Source organism: Paramormyrops kingsleyae, chromosome 16, assembly GCF_048594095.1.
Source record: "Paramormyrops kingsleyae isolate MSU_618 chromosome 16, PKINGS_0.4, whole genome shotgun sequence".
Taxonomy (NCBI): domain Eukaryota; kingdom Metazoa; phylum Chordata; class Actinopteri; order Osteoglossiformes; family Mormyridae; genus Paramormyrops; species Paramormyrops kingsleyae.
This window is the reverse complement of record NC_132812.1, coordinates 1,051,580-1,065,522: the sequence shown is the minus strand read 5'-3', so window position 1 is coordinate 1,065,522 and position 13,943 is coordinate 1,051,580. Positions and strand designations below refer to the sequence as shown.

The 13,943-nt window shown below is 45.1% G+C and overlaps 1 protein-coding gene across 1 annotated transcript in view; it reads left to right on the top strand.

The window, feature by feature from the left end:
• Window positions 1–13,943, top strand: part of LOC111836461 (sodium/potassium-transporting ATPase subunit alpha-1) — a 173,562-nt gene that overhangs the window by 57,477 nt on the left and 102,142 nt on the right. The window lies entirely within an intron of this gene.

The window sequence follows — 13,943 nt, the reverse complement described above, 5'->3', positions numbered from 1 at the left end:
TGACTTCTAAGCTAGTGTATTGTTTTTTTTACATCTACTTTTTCTGGAATAATGTCATACTTATACAACAACTACCACTACTAATAATAGTGATAATGTCCTGCCCCGATTGTCCGCTCCTACCGTGTGCCACGCCCCCTCATTAACCTCAAGTGGATTCCCTGTCTTTACCAGCTGTTTCTTGTTGCTGTCATTAGTCCTATATATTTAAGTCTGCTTTAGGTATGTTTTCTCCAGTCCGGTCATTGAAGTCTTACGTCTGTTTTGTGCCTTGACTCCATAATAAATCCCATGTTCCCCGCTTCCTTGTCTCCTTGCCCTTGCTTCCCTGGTCTGAATGTGACAGAATGACCGGACTCGCCAAAAAGATGCCTCCCCTCACGAAAGAGTAATACCTCGAATTAACTACCGAGGTAATTTATTGGCTGCAGCAACGATACGAACCCTTGCTACCTGGGCGAGGAACATCCTCGAGAGGATCTCCCCATCCAAAGACCCACACCTTACGGGGAGGTGCGAGACAGCTTAAGGCGGATGAGGAGTGGAGCGGCAGAGAGTATGATTAGGCAGGTGCATTTGGACTGTGGGCTACCCCATGCCTCGCTATTGATACTGCCAGAACCATCCGCTACCCCCACATATATTATATATATGTGGGTGTGTGTGTGTATAAGCATGCATTTTATATATATATGTATGTATACATATATACATTTAAGGACAGAGCAGGCTTCCTGGGCAGGCACAGCCGCCTCCCCCGAGGGCCAACCCCGGGCAGTAGCCGCCTCTCCCGAGGTACAACCCCCGGCAGCAGCTGCCTCCCCCAAGGTGCAACCTCCGGCCGAAGTTCCTGCTCTGCCCCCTGAGGTTCCTGCTCCAGTTCCTGCCCCTGTCCCCGAGGTTCCTGCACCAGTCCTGGGGGTTCCTGCTCTACCGCCCGTGGTTCCTGTGCTGGTGGTTCCTGTTCCTCCGCCCAAGGTTCCTGCACCAGTGGTTCCTGCTCCACTGCCCGAGATTCCTGTGCAGGCAGCTCTAGTCCCCCCAATACCTGCACCGCCCCCCGAGGTTCCTGACCCGGCAGCCCCTGCATCACCCTCTGAGGTTCCAGTCCCCGTGGTGCTCGCTCATGAGGTTCCAGTCTCCGTAGTGCCTGCTTTTGAGGTTCCAGTCCCCGTGGTGCCCGCTCCTGAAGTTCCAGTCACCGTGTTGCCCACTCCTGAGTTTTCAGTCCTGGTGGCTGATGCGCCACCCCACGAGGTTCCAGTCCTGGTATATGACACTCCCATGCCGGCGGCTGACGCTCCGCCCCCCAGCTGTTCCCACGCCGGTGGCTGATGCTCCGGCCCCAGTGGTTCCCGCACCGGCGGTGGATGCTCCGCCTTCCCTGGTTCCTGACCCTCTGGCCCCAGCTCTCACAGTCCCTGACCCCCCGGCTGCTGCCCCCTTGGTCCCTCACCCCTTGGCCACCGCCCCCTTAGTCCCTGACCCTCCGGCCCCAGCTCTCACAGTCCCTGACCCCCCAGCTGCTGCCCCCTTGGTCCTGGACCCTCCGGCTGCAGCCCTCCTGGTTCCAGACCCTCCAGTTCCAGTCTCCCGGGTTCCTGACCCTGCTCCTGTGCCCCCGGCTTCCAGAGCACCAGTCCCTGTCCTCGAGGAGGTGCCTGATTGCCTGACCACAGCTCCTCCCTCCTTAATGGAGCTGGAGGAGGAGCTCGAGTGGGACCTCTCGGGGATAACCCTGACTGTACCTCTGCACCCCTCTGGTGCGTCAGCCCAACCTCCGCCTCATTGTGGCGGATCCAGGCTAGGTCGCCGTCTTTCAGTCTCCCGGGGAGGGAGAGGACAGCGATGCCGGGGACGGGTACCACCCGTCCAGCTCCCTGGCTCACCTTCGCTCCTCTTGACTAAGGCTCAACGCTCACCTGCGGGTCTTCCAGCTCCTGTTCGACAGTTACCTTCGGCTTTGCCCGTGGCATCTCGTTGGCCAGCTGCAGCCCAGCCTCTGGCACCTCGTCGATCGTCTGTGGGTTCCCAGCCTCTGGCACCTCGTCGATCGTCTGTGGGTTCCCAGCCTCTGGCACCTCGTCAATCATCTGTGGGTTAGCAGCCTCTGGCACCTCGTCGATCGTCTGTGGATTCCCCGTCTGCAGCTCGTCGGTTGCCTGCACCTGGCTGTGGCTGTGCCTCTGCCTGCCTGCCCTCCTCCCTTCCACCACTGTCCCCTTCACCTTCCTCCTCATCACCTTCGGTGTCCCCTTTCAGCCCCTGCTCCAGCCTCGCGGTCACCTGCTGCCCCTGAGGCTCCCGCCTCACACCTGCCGGGGGTCCCTCCAGCTCCCCATTTCCCCTCGCCTTTTGCTTCCTTGATCCCTGTGTTTATTCCCCATCCTGCTCCACCGTTGTTCCCTTCTGGGTCCTTTGTGTCCCCTGTGTTTGCTCCCCGTCTCTCTGTGCCTTTGTTCCCTGTTGGTCTCTTTGTGTCCCCTGTGTGTACTCCCCGTCCCTCTGTGCCTTTCTTCACTCCTGGTCTTTTCGTTCCTCCGGTTCGTGTTCCCCCTGTGTCATTTCTCTTGGTGTCCCTGGGTCCTGTGTTTTCGTTTTTGGTGTCCCTGTGTCTGTCTGCATTCCCTGTCGTGTGTCAGTTGTTTGAGTTGTTTGTGTGCCGGTCTTGTTCCCTGTGCTTCGTTGATATTTTTGGTTCAGTTTCCCCATGTTCCGTCGTGCTCCCGGTCTTATCGCTTCAGTCCCCTTAGGTGTGCCTGGAGTGCGCGCCTTTGTGGGGGGGGGGGGTCCTGTCCTACCACGATCATCCACTCCTCCTGTGTGCCATGCCCCCTTGTTAACCTCATGTGGATTCCCCGTGTTTATCAGCTGTTTCTTGTTGCTGTCATTAGTCCTCTGTATTTAAGTCTGTGTTAGGTATGTTTTCCCCAGTCCGGTCATTGAAGTCTTACGTCTGTTTTGTGCCTTGCCTCCATAATAAACCACTTGTTCCCCGCTTCCTCGTCTCCTTGCCCCTGCTTCCCCGGTCTGAACGCGACAGATAATGACAGATTACAGTTACATAGGTGCTTTTCACAAACCCAGTGTCACTTTACAAGGTAATTAAAATCCATCACACAAGGGAGTAAGGTCACAACCAGAAAAGCTATTGCCTGAGTTTGCTAATGAAAAGGAAAAAGAGGCAGAGCAGACAGAAGACAACCAGAAGATGATAGTCAGGCAGCAAGGATGCCATATGAATAGGAAACCAGGCAGACAAGCTGGTAGAAAGACTTGGGGAAGTGGACCTGCAACAGCAATGCAACAGTCCTGGGGAGAGGCTGCAGTCGGGGTGAATTTGTCAGTCTCCAGTGGTAGCTATAGAGAAGGATGTATGACAGTTAGTGAAAGGATGCTGAAAGATGCTAATAATGAGTCAGAACCTACAATGGAGGGTGGCTGAGGCAAGACAGGTGAACGAGAGTAAGTTTCTGATGATCCTGCAACTTCACAGAATGAGAGAAGAGCTGAGCCAGGTTACTGAGGATGAGCTGGGAGCTGAAAAGTAGGGGGTGCAAGAAGAAGGAGGAAGAGCCAAAGCTGCTGCTTGAAGTTAAAGATTTGTACAACATAACAGAGCAACAAGAACCGATGGAAACATATGCAGTAAGTGCCATAGAGGAGGCAGGAAGCAACAACATGGAACAGCCAGTGCAAGCCGTGGGATCCTGGCTTGATGGGAGTGAGTGAAGGCATCTGAGGTAGCCAAGGAGATGTAGGTGGAGTAGGCAGAGGCAGCAGTGGGAGGAGGGCTTATGGTTTGGTAAATGGATTACCCAAAATTCAAGAGGGAGAGAAAGAGGATGAAGAAGAGGACATGCTGCCAGCAGTGAGAGATGAGGCTCATGGATGGAAGACAGAGCTTTCACATGGTGCTGAGGTGACAGGGGTCCTCAAGACAACCATTAGTGTGGAAAAAGCCAAAGTCTACAGTTTTAAGACCCAAACTTATGACATTTCCCTCTGTCTCAATGTATATCTGCTAATAGTGTGATACTGGTACTATTCTCAGTTAAACAATGTTTGTTGTAACATAACATTTTAAAAAGCCTTTTAATGATTCTTTCCATTCTTTCCATTCAATATGCTCCTTTATGTTGTGTCGATTTGACACTGCTATTTTTTGGTAATCTTCAAGCTTCCAGACAATCACTGTGGTTTGTACACCCCATCCCTTATGTGAAGGGATAATCCTGTTAAAGTAGACTCGCTTATAATGGAATATCGTTTATAACAGATGAGGTCCACTGGTCCCAGCCGTGCGCCTTTATGAACATGCAGAAAAAGCATCGGATATAGCAGACTCGCATATAATGGAATTTCGCTTATAACGGACAAACAATTTGGTCCCTAGGGCCGCTTTTAACTGTAGCTTTGTTTGGCTATAACAGACATGCAGGCTCCGCCTACAAGGTGCGTAGCATGCCACTGATATTCAGTGCTGATACATAGTCGGGATTATTAATAATCACACTCTCTAAATAGATATGGCATAACAGCAGGCAAAACTGATTGGTCTGTGTGGCTGTCCATCACCAGGCACGCTGTGCATCGGCAGATGACTCTTGCAGCTAGAGGGATGCAGTAAGCAATGAGGTCAAGGTTACTACTGTACCGTACATGTATAACCTCTTATAAGCCATATATACTTCCAACAGTCAGGTAAAGTTGGATTACTACATGTACAATATAATAATCTACACCACAAGTGTGTCTACTGGGGGGTGGCATGAGTAAATGGTGTCCTGTAGTTGTGTTCTGGGCATACAGCAACTCTAGATATAACAGACTTTGGATTTAACGGACTGTTTTGCCAGATCCCTTAAAGTCTGTTATAATGGGATTGTACTGTAATTGATATTCCCTCCTTATTTATGCACCTCACACTTTATTTGATCAGTGTTGTACATCGCTTGTTAGTTTTTGTTACACTTTACTTATTTATGACTATTTATTATATTATTACTTTTAATTCCTTTTTAAAGTCCTTTATAATGTCTTTGCTTTTGACCACTTTGTATTTCACCACAGGTTATAGTCTGACTGTATACCTTGCATGAATAAAACCCTTAAGTACTTGAAACACTGGAGTGCATCAATTCCCTGTGGCCCTGTATGTGCAGTATCTGTGTATGCCTAAAAGGAGCACAAATGGGATATGGAAATCTAAGCATTCATATAAACATGTGAAAATAAAGCATCATTTAATGTCAAAGTGACCGGCTGTGATCTGATTTTTGAGTAAGTTAACTGATGCTAGGAGAAATTGTAACAGAATACAAATACACTCCAACACCCTTTAACATATTAACACTCCAACACCCTTTAACATATTAACACTCTAACACCCTTTGACATATGGCTAAATCCTAGCTTATTGAGACTGCTAGAACCCTTGCTAAAATGGGGCAATAATTCTAATTTCTGGACACACTCATTTCTCATTCTCATTTCTCATACAGAAATCAAGTATGCTAATCTCTAGTCCCTCAAGACTTCCACTCCATGATGCAATTTCAGTAAGATGTTTATGAGCCTAAATTCAGCCAGGAGGTGTGCGATGCTGCCTCCTTATGCTCTTGCAAAACAGGAATGTACTTTTTTATTGATTGCACACTATTTATATATAGTCTGTTTTTCTTTATCCTTCAGAAGTTGCACTTCTTAAGTTTCAAGGGCTTCAACCCCACAGCACCTGCTGTCCTGCTTCAGAAGGTTCATTGAGACTGCTGCTATTTGTAGAGAGTGCCAAATGCATCATTGTATTCCCCGAATGGGAAGCACATGGTTTTGGGACCACTGCCGCAAATACATATCTCGTTAGCGCGATAACACAAAAAATATTGAATGTGTCTTTTTTCACACTTTTTAAGTACACTGAAGACCTGTGAAGACCTGGTACTGATCAAATTTTCTGACAAATTGCACCAAAATTGAAGCAGTGCTGCATAATCTTAGTTGAGAATGGAAGCCTTAGACACGTGATTTTTTTTTAACATGATAACTCAAAAAATATTTAATGGATCTTTTTCAAACTTGGCAAACACATTGTATGGGTGAATATTTGAGATTGATCAAATTTTGGAGACAAATCAAACCAAAATTAAAGAATAGGCCTGTGATTGCAAGATCCCCGGTTTGAATTCTGGTCTTAGCATCGTAGTGACACATCTGTTGGGCCCTTGAGCAAGGCCCTTAACCAGTGGTACAAAGAGAAGGGCAGCCTCAGACACATCAAATGAGTGAAGATTTGGAGTTTTGAGATGAATTGCATCAAATAATGCCACATAAAGAGCAAAGAGAAGGCAGCCTCAGACACTCATCCCGTCTGTATGATGAAAAGTATTTATCAGATCATTTTCATAATTCATTGGAACTTTGTATAGGAGAAGTTTAGGATGTATGGATGAGTGACAATAATGGAGAAGAATATAATATGGATGGTTACATGTTGTTCCGTAGAGACCGGATAGGCAAGAAGGGAAGTGGTGTTGCAGTATACGTAAAAGAAAACTTGCAGGCAAGGGAGCTCACTGATAAAAATAAAAATACAGAAGCTGTATGGATAAAACTAGATGCTAAAAACTCTAATGGCCTAATTGTCTGTGTTTGTTATAGAGTACCTAATGTAGCTGCAGAGGAAAGCAGAATGTTATATGACAATATCAGGATTATGAGTAATAAAAATGATGTGGTGGTTATGGGTGATTTCAATTTACCTGGGATATAGTGGGACATAGTCTATGGCTCTTCTGTAAATGAGCTTGAAATGGTGGAATTAGTACAGGATTGTTTTTCTACTCAGTTTGATAATACCCCAACCAGGGAAGAAGCCTTTCCTGATCTTGTTTTCTCTAATAACCAGGATAGGATTGGAAAATTTGAGGTTTTAGAACCACTGGACAGTAGTGATCATAACATGGTTAAATTTGAGGTTAAATTTGAGGAGAACAAAGTCCAAAACAAAAGTATACAGCGCTAGGAAGGCTAACTTTAATGGTATTAGACTGAAACTAGAAACTGTAAACTGGATGGAGTTAAATAGAAAAACTGTTGAAGAAGCATAGGAATTTTTTAAAAGCATATTGTTGCAAGTGCAAGAGGACATACCTGTTTCCAGCAAAACTAAATCTAGATAACTGCAACCAAGGTAGTTTACTACAGAAATTAAGAATACATCTAAGTCTACATATTGAGTTAAAAATACCATTAGACTAGCTAAGAGGAATCTAGAAAAGGAAGATTGCATTGGAGGCTAAGGATGACATTAAAAGTTTCTTCCAATATTTTTACTCCAAAAGAGCTTATATGGCTGTTCAGCCAAATGGCTACTTCAATATTAGTTTAACTACTAGAACTTGTGGCCAAACATTTTAAAGTAAATTTGAGAAAGCACTTCTTTACACAGCGTGTAGTTAGAGTATAGAATGGTCTTACTGTTAGTGTAGTGCAAGCTAAAACCCTGGGTTCCTTTAAATCAGAGATAGATAAGACTTTAACAACTCTGAGCTATTAGTTACCTCTCCAAACGAGCTTGATTGGCCAAAGGGCCTCCTCTCGTTGGTAAATTTCTTATGTTCTTGTGTTCCAGCCCCGCCCTGCTTGTCTGATTCCTGTGTTTCTCTCGGGTGTATCTTCTAATCAGCCTAGCCTAAAGCTTGTTAGTCTTATCTCTTGTTACCCAGCCACAGCTGCCTTGCATTTACTTCTTTATTAGTAATGTACTGTATATTAGCATATATTATACCAGTAGTACTGCTCTGCTCTGCCTGTATTACTTATTTACTTATCATTTCTTCTATTTCTTCTTTTGCACTTTCTTCTATCTTGTGTCTGCACTGTTTTTGCAATGTGTTGATATAGTGTGATATGTAGCACCATGGTTCTGGAGGAACGTTATCTTGTTTCACTATGTACTGTATCACTGTATATGGTTGAAATGACAATAAAAGCCACTTGACACTTGACTTGAGCGTCACATAGTCTCGCACTCCCTGTTCAGTCATTGTGTCCTGTCATGTGTTGTCCTGCCTTATCCCTGCAATAAATGACCCTGTGAATGGTTTGCGCACCCACAGCCTCCATTCAGGTTGTCCTTCTCCCACTGTTTATGTGACATAATGACCGAAACGCTCAGACGACTATGAAGCGGTTATCCGGTGTGTACAGAACCGTCATTTCCCTTGATTCCCCCGCTGATACCTGAGAACACCCATCTCACTGACCCATGATGATAATGCCCAGCACCAGAGTGGAATTGGAGGCCACATCACCCAGTACGGAGATTGTCTGCCCTGCTCCCCTGCCCACCTCTGAGGACCTGTCAAAGCCGTGCTCGTCGCATCAGGAAGAAGTAGACAAGGCTCCTGGAGCTCTGGCTCTGGCGAGAGGATCAACTACTACCAGAGTCAGAGTTGCTGACAAGAGCTGTTGGTTTCGATATAGTCATTTTCTGCAGAAGGTTTAGAAATGATGACATCGGGTCAAACAAGGTTTGGGCGGAGCTGACAAATAACAGATTCTAGCTAGAATGGGCAGTATGTAGCATGCTCTAGTTCAGGGAAATGGCCTGGAATTGCATATGACTTCTTCGTTGATTCAATAAACAAACCTTTGTCTCAGATGGTGCTGTAAGCAAGTTATTTACCTTAAACAAAAATCTTATTACTAAATACATCTTATAATCGCATATCAGGAGCTTTTGGCCAGGAGAAGATGTCATCAGGTGGAACCCGGCTTTCACTGGGCTTTTCGACCCTTGAGCACAACGCCCTCCAGTCGGCGGGTCAGCAGTGATAGCCAGTCACTGCCCATCTTCTCCTGGCTTCCAGCTCAACTCCTCCCTCCTACTCCAGATCCAGCAAGAGGCTCCTTCTGTTGCTTCTCCCAGCCTGCGTGCTGCCGTCTTCCTCTCCCCTCCTGCAATTCCCAGTGCTGTGAACATCTTTCATACCAACTGTGCGCGAAGCCACTGCAGCCCACCTCCACAGGAAACAACCAGGTCTTCCACCCTTTATCCCTGCATTGATGGACCAGGTCCTGGTACTCCTCTCTGAGGCCTCTTTGCATCCCTCTTCCCACGGGAGCGTCAGTTCAATATAAATCATATATAAAGCTTGAGCAGGTCAATTATTCTTCACATAGTGTATGTACAACACTAAATGTAGAAGCTGGACTCAAATCTGACATTTTTATTCCATCCTGCTAACATAAAGTTCTGTCACATTTTCCATCAACTGAGCCCTCTGTGAAGAAACTCCTGAACTGGCCATATGTGTTAGCTCAGTCCATATCACACCACCAATGAAACTGATTAACATATTATTTTGGCTCACTTCATTTCAAAATATACAGTGAGTGTTCTTTTTGAGTATTCTAAAAGAGTGTGGTTTCGGTATTACTACATATTGTCACTAATTAACAACAAAGAGAAACAGCTGGTAAACACGAGGAATCCACACGAGGTTAACAAGGTTAACACGGAAGGAGAGGACGATCGGGACAGGACAGGACGCCCCCCCCCCCCCAAAGGCGTGCATTCCGGGCGCACCTAAGGGGAGTGAAGGGACAGCACAAGGGAAATACAGTTGTACCTTGGTTCTTGAACTTAATCTGTTCCGGACTCCGGATCGAATCCTAAAAAGTTCAGGTTCTGATCGAATTTTTCCCATAAGAAATAATGGAAAACCAATTAATTGGTTCCCGGCTAATTAAAACAAGAAGAGCATTTTTTTCTTAATGGCTTCAAAAACGATAAAGATCTTATCCCAACATTACCCCTGTCCTGCCCCGATCGTCCACTCCTTCCGTGTGCCACGCCCCCCCGTTAACCTCGTGTGGGATCCCCATGTGATCAGCTGTTTCTGGTTGTTGTCATTAGTCCTCTGTATTAAGTACGCATTTGGAGACAAATCAAACCAAAATTAAAGAATAGGCCTATGATTGCAAGATCCCCGGTTTGAATTCTGGTCTTAGCATCGTAGTGACACATCTGTTGGGCCCTTGAGCAAGGCCCTTAACCAGTGGTACAAAGAGAAGGGCAGCCTCAGACACATCAAATGAGTGAAGATTTGGAGTTTTGAGATGAATTGCATCAAATAATGCCACATAAAGAGCAAAGAGAAGGCAGCCTCAGACACTCATCCCGTCTGTATGATGAAAAGTATTTATCAGATCATTTTCATAATTCATTGGAACTTTGTATAGGAGAAGTTTAGGATGTATGGATGAGTGACAATAATGGAGAAGAATATAATATGGATGGTTACATGTTGTTCCGTAGAGACCGGATAGGCAAGAAGGGAGGTGGTGTTGCAGTATACGTAAAAGAAAACTTGCAGGCAAGGGAACTCACTGATAAAAATAAAAATACAGAAGCTGTATGGATAAAACTAGATGCTAAAAACTCTAATGGCCTAATTGTCTGTGTTTGTTATAGAGCACCTAATGTAGCTGCAGAGGAAAGCAGAATGTTATATGACAATATCAGGATTATGAGTAATAAAAATGATGTGGTGGTTATGGGTGATTTCAATTTACGATAAAGATCGTTGTCATTAGTCCTCTGTATTAAGTCCGCATTTCAGTTTGTTTCCCCAGTCCGGTCATTGGGTGCGTTCAACTTACATACAGTGCTGGCTTAAAGCAACGCATTCTGATCCTGACGCAATGCATTACGGTTAGATGCATTGCGACCTCTCACCCGCCTGCACAAACTGGAACCGCCTCCGTGACGCCACACCTTTGCCCTTATTGGCTGAAGAGTTTAGTTAGATGCATGACATTTGTATCCCAGGCAGTTCAGATGCGTAATCTGCTATTTCTCCCGAATATCACATAAAGCAGTGAGAACTGGTTTTCAGTTATCTTACCTGGTAAAATAAAGTTTAAATAAATTACATAAATGCTCTAATAGTACACATAAGTTAGTGGTTTATTTATTGTTAGTTACTGCAATGTTGAGCTGCTTTATTTGGTTAATTGTCCAGTCTGTGAAGAAGGCATTCAAGTAAGAATTGCATTGTAGTATGACTCATTTCCTGGCGCGTACAATTTATATTAGGTCAGCGTTCATGGTTCGACTTCTGATATTCAGATCGAGTTCTAGGTCAAACTGGTTTGTTTGACTTTCAAGAAATTCGAGTTCTAGTGAGTTTAAGAACCGAGGTACCACTGTATACCTGTTAACAATGATAGAGATATTGTTTTTGGATTAGCAGTCTACTTGTACAGAGGCAGTGCCCTGAAGTTGCTTTATAAATAAGCTGCCATTCAGACGGCAGTGCTAAGAAAGGCTAGATGTGTCATGGTGGCGCAGCATGTCCTTCATGCCGCAGCCCACCACTGCCCATACGTGGCAAACTAAGCGAATGCTTAGTGGCTCTCCACTAAAACCCCTAGGAGGGCATGTTGATCCACAATGCTCTGCTCAGAGACATAGTGACAGAGAGCGCCTCAGCACTGGGGCCTTAGTGTGGTCCACCTGCGGCAGAGAATGGGCAAACAGCAGCTATAGCTTAGTTTGAAATAGCAAGGAAAAAGCTTGAATTCCCCACTATTGAGCTCTTTGTTAAGGTAAGGTGACAATGTTTTTATACAATTTTTTCCAGCAGTATAGTATTTGGTAATCAGGGTCCAGAAGTTATTTGCATAGATCAGCTGCAGATTGTGTTCTGCTGATTATGATAGTATGATAATGGCCTAACTTGGCTTCAGGTACAGGCACACAATTAAAATAATTGATTATATTATTTCCAGCTGTAGAGGTTCCAATATATGGTATACACATATAGAGGTAAACACAGAATATATTCTTATATATGTTACCCAGGCAGGTACTGGTACAGATAGAGAGAGCATTGGTCCACTCTCCCAGAGGCTCTTCATGATCCTATGGCTGAAGGGGATCATCTTCAGCATCACCACAGTTGACCTTAAGAGGTAAACGAGCAGTCCTAATGTCAGTTATTTCAGTGAAGGGCATTGTGGAACCCTCCAGCTCCCCCAGGTGACAGGTTCAAATATATTTCCCCACTTCATCATGCAGGAATGTAATTATGGTACTAGAAAATAAAAAGCTATGTGCAGTGTTTAGTTTCATATTAGTTCATCAGCAGGATGTTGCAGATGGGTTCAATTATGGACGGGTTCTGTTATAATTTATGACAAGACAAAGATAAGATGAGATTAGATAAGATGACATCAGACAAGACAAGATGAGATGACATGCGATGAGATTTGCAGATAACACCAAAGCTGCAGGCTGTGGCCCCAGGGAAGCACCCCCTGTTTGTCATATTCAATGGTGAGCACAAAGTTGATGTCAACCAGACTGAAGAGTTCCTTGAGGAATAGCTGGTCCCTCCATGGCATAATTTCATGTTACATCCCACCCCTTTATCATTTCAATTTCTCTTTTTCCCTGTTCGTTTTTGCCCCCTTATAATAAGCAGCATGAGTGGAGGAGTGCAGTATTTGTAGCATCAGGCTGTGTCCTGTCCCAGAGTTAAAACTGCTGACATTTTTGTTTGGCTACAAGGATCCATCAGGTGGACCTTTCATGACTTGGCAAAAGGAGGACGCATTTCTACACTGCATTTGAAGGAGACTTGGGAGAAATGTGATGGCCTTATCACGCCTCTGTGACACATTTGGATTTCGAATACAGCCTGAGAAGAGTGTAGCCCCTGAATTTGAACACAGCCAGAATAGAGAGCTAAGGTGGCGGTGTTGTCATCATAGCAATGTGGACTAGGGATGATTCTGTGTAGGATGTCATCATGGTAAGCCATTGGGGCAGAAAATGTGGGACAAAGTATGTATTGACACAGCATTTTTTTCTCCTCTAAACATGGAAAATATTCCATTTATATATAAGGGTACAAGTCATATACTTAACTAATTCATTATTCATGATTATTTGATGGATGAATTAATACAAGATGTATCATGAATTTCTTTTGTTCACCATGAACTAATCATGAAGTCACAATGACTTTGTGATTACACTTGCTAGATCATCAGTTAAGGAGTGTTAATTCACAATTACTTCATTTATAAATTGATATGTCACCAAATTAACTATCCCAAGAAAAATGTGCACCTTCAAGTAGACGCAAAACTCTTCATATAGTAATTGATAATTCATCATTAAGTCACTATTACTTCATTATGTATTCATTGATTTGTGATCCCCTGAAGCAAAAGCAAGCCAATGTCATTAAAAAACAGTACTTTATTACAAATAAAACATGCTTTATATGAAAGACATAGCTGGTGGCCTGTTCTATTAATCAATATGAGTATTCAAGTTCACCTTACAGACAGGCTGATCAAATGCATGCACCTGAAATGAAAGTTAATGGATGTATCCTGCATTGTGTGGACAAGCACAGTGCCACATTGTATTCGAAGTTGCGTCATAGCATCGGAACCTCTAGTCAAAAATTTAATTCCCCTGACTACTTTGAATCTGTGTATCATTCATTGTTTCCATATTCAATTGAGAAACATCCATCCATCCATCCATTATCTGCCGCTTGTCTGGGGTTCGGGTCGTGGGGGTAGCAGCTTCAGGAGAGACACCCAGACCTTCCTCTCCGCAGCTACCTCTACCAGCTCCTCGGGGAGGACACCGAGGCGTTCCCAGGCTAGCCGAGAGATATAATCCCTCCAGCGAGTCCTGGGTCTGCCCCGGGGCCTCCTCCCTGTAGGACATGCACGGAAAACCTCTCCGGGTAGCCGCCCAGGAGGCATCCGCACCAGATGTCCAAACCACCTCAACTGGCTCCTTTCGACGTGAAGAAGCAGCGGTTCTACTCTGAGGCCCTCCCGGATATCTGAACTTCTCACCCTATCCCTAAGGGAGAGCCCAGACACCCTGCGGAGAAACCTCATTTTGG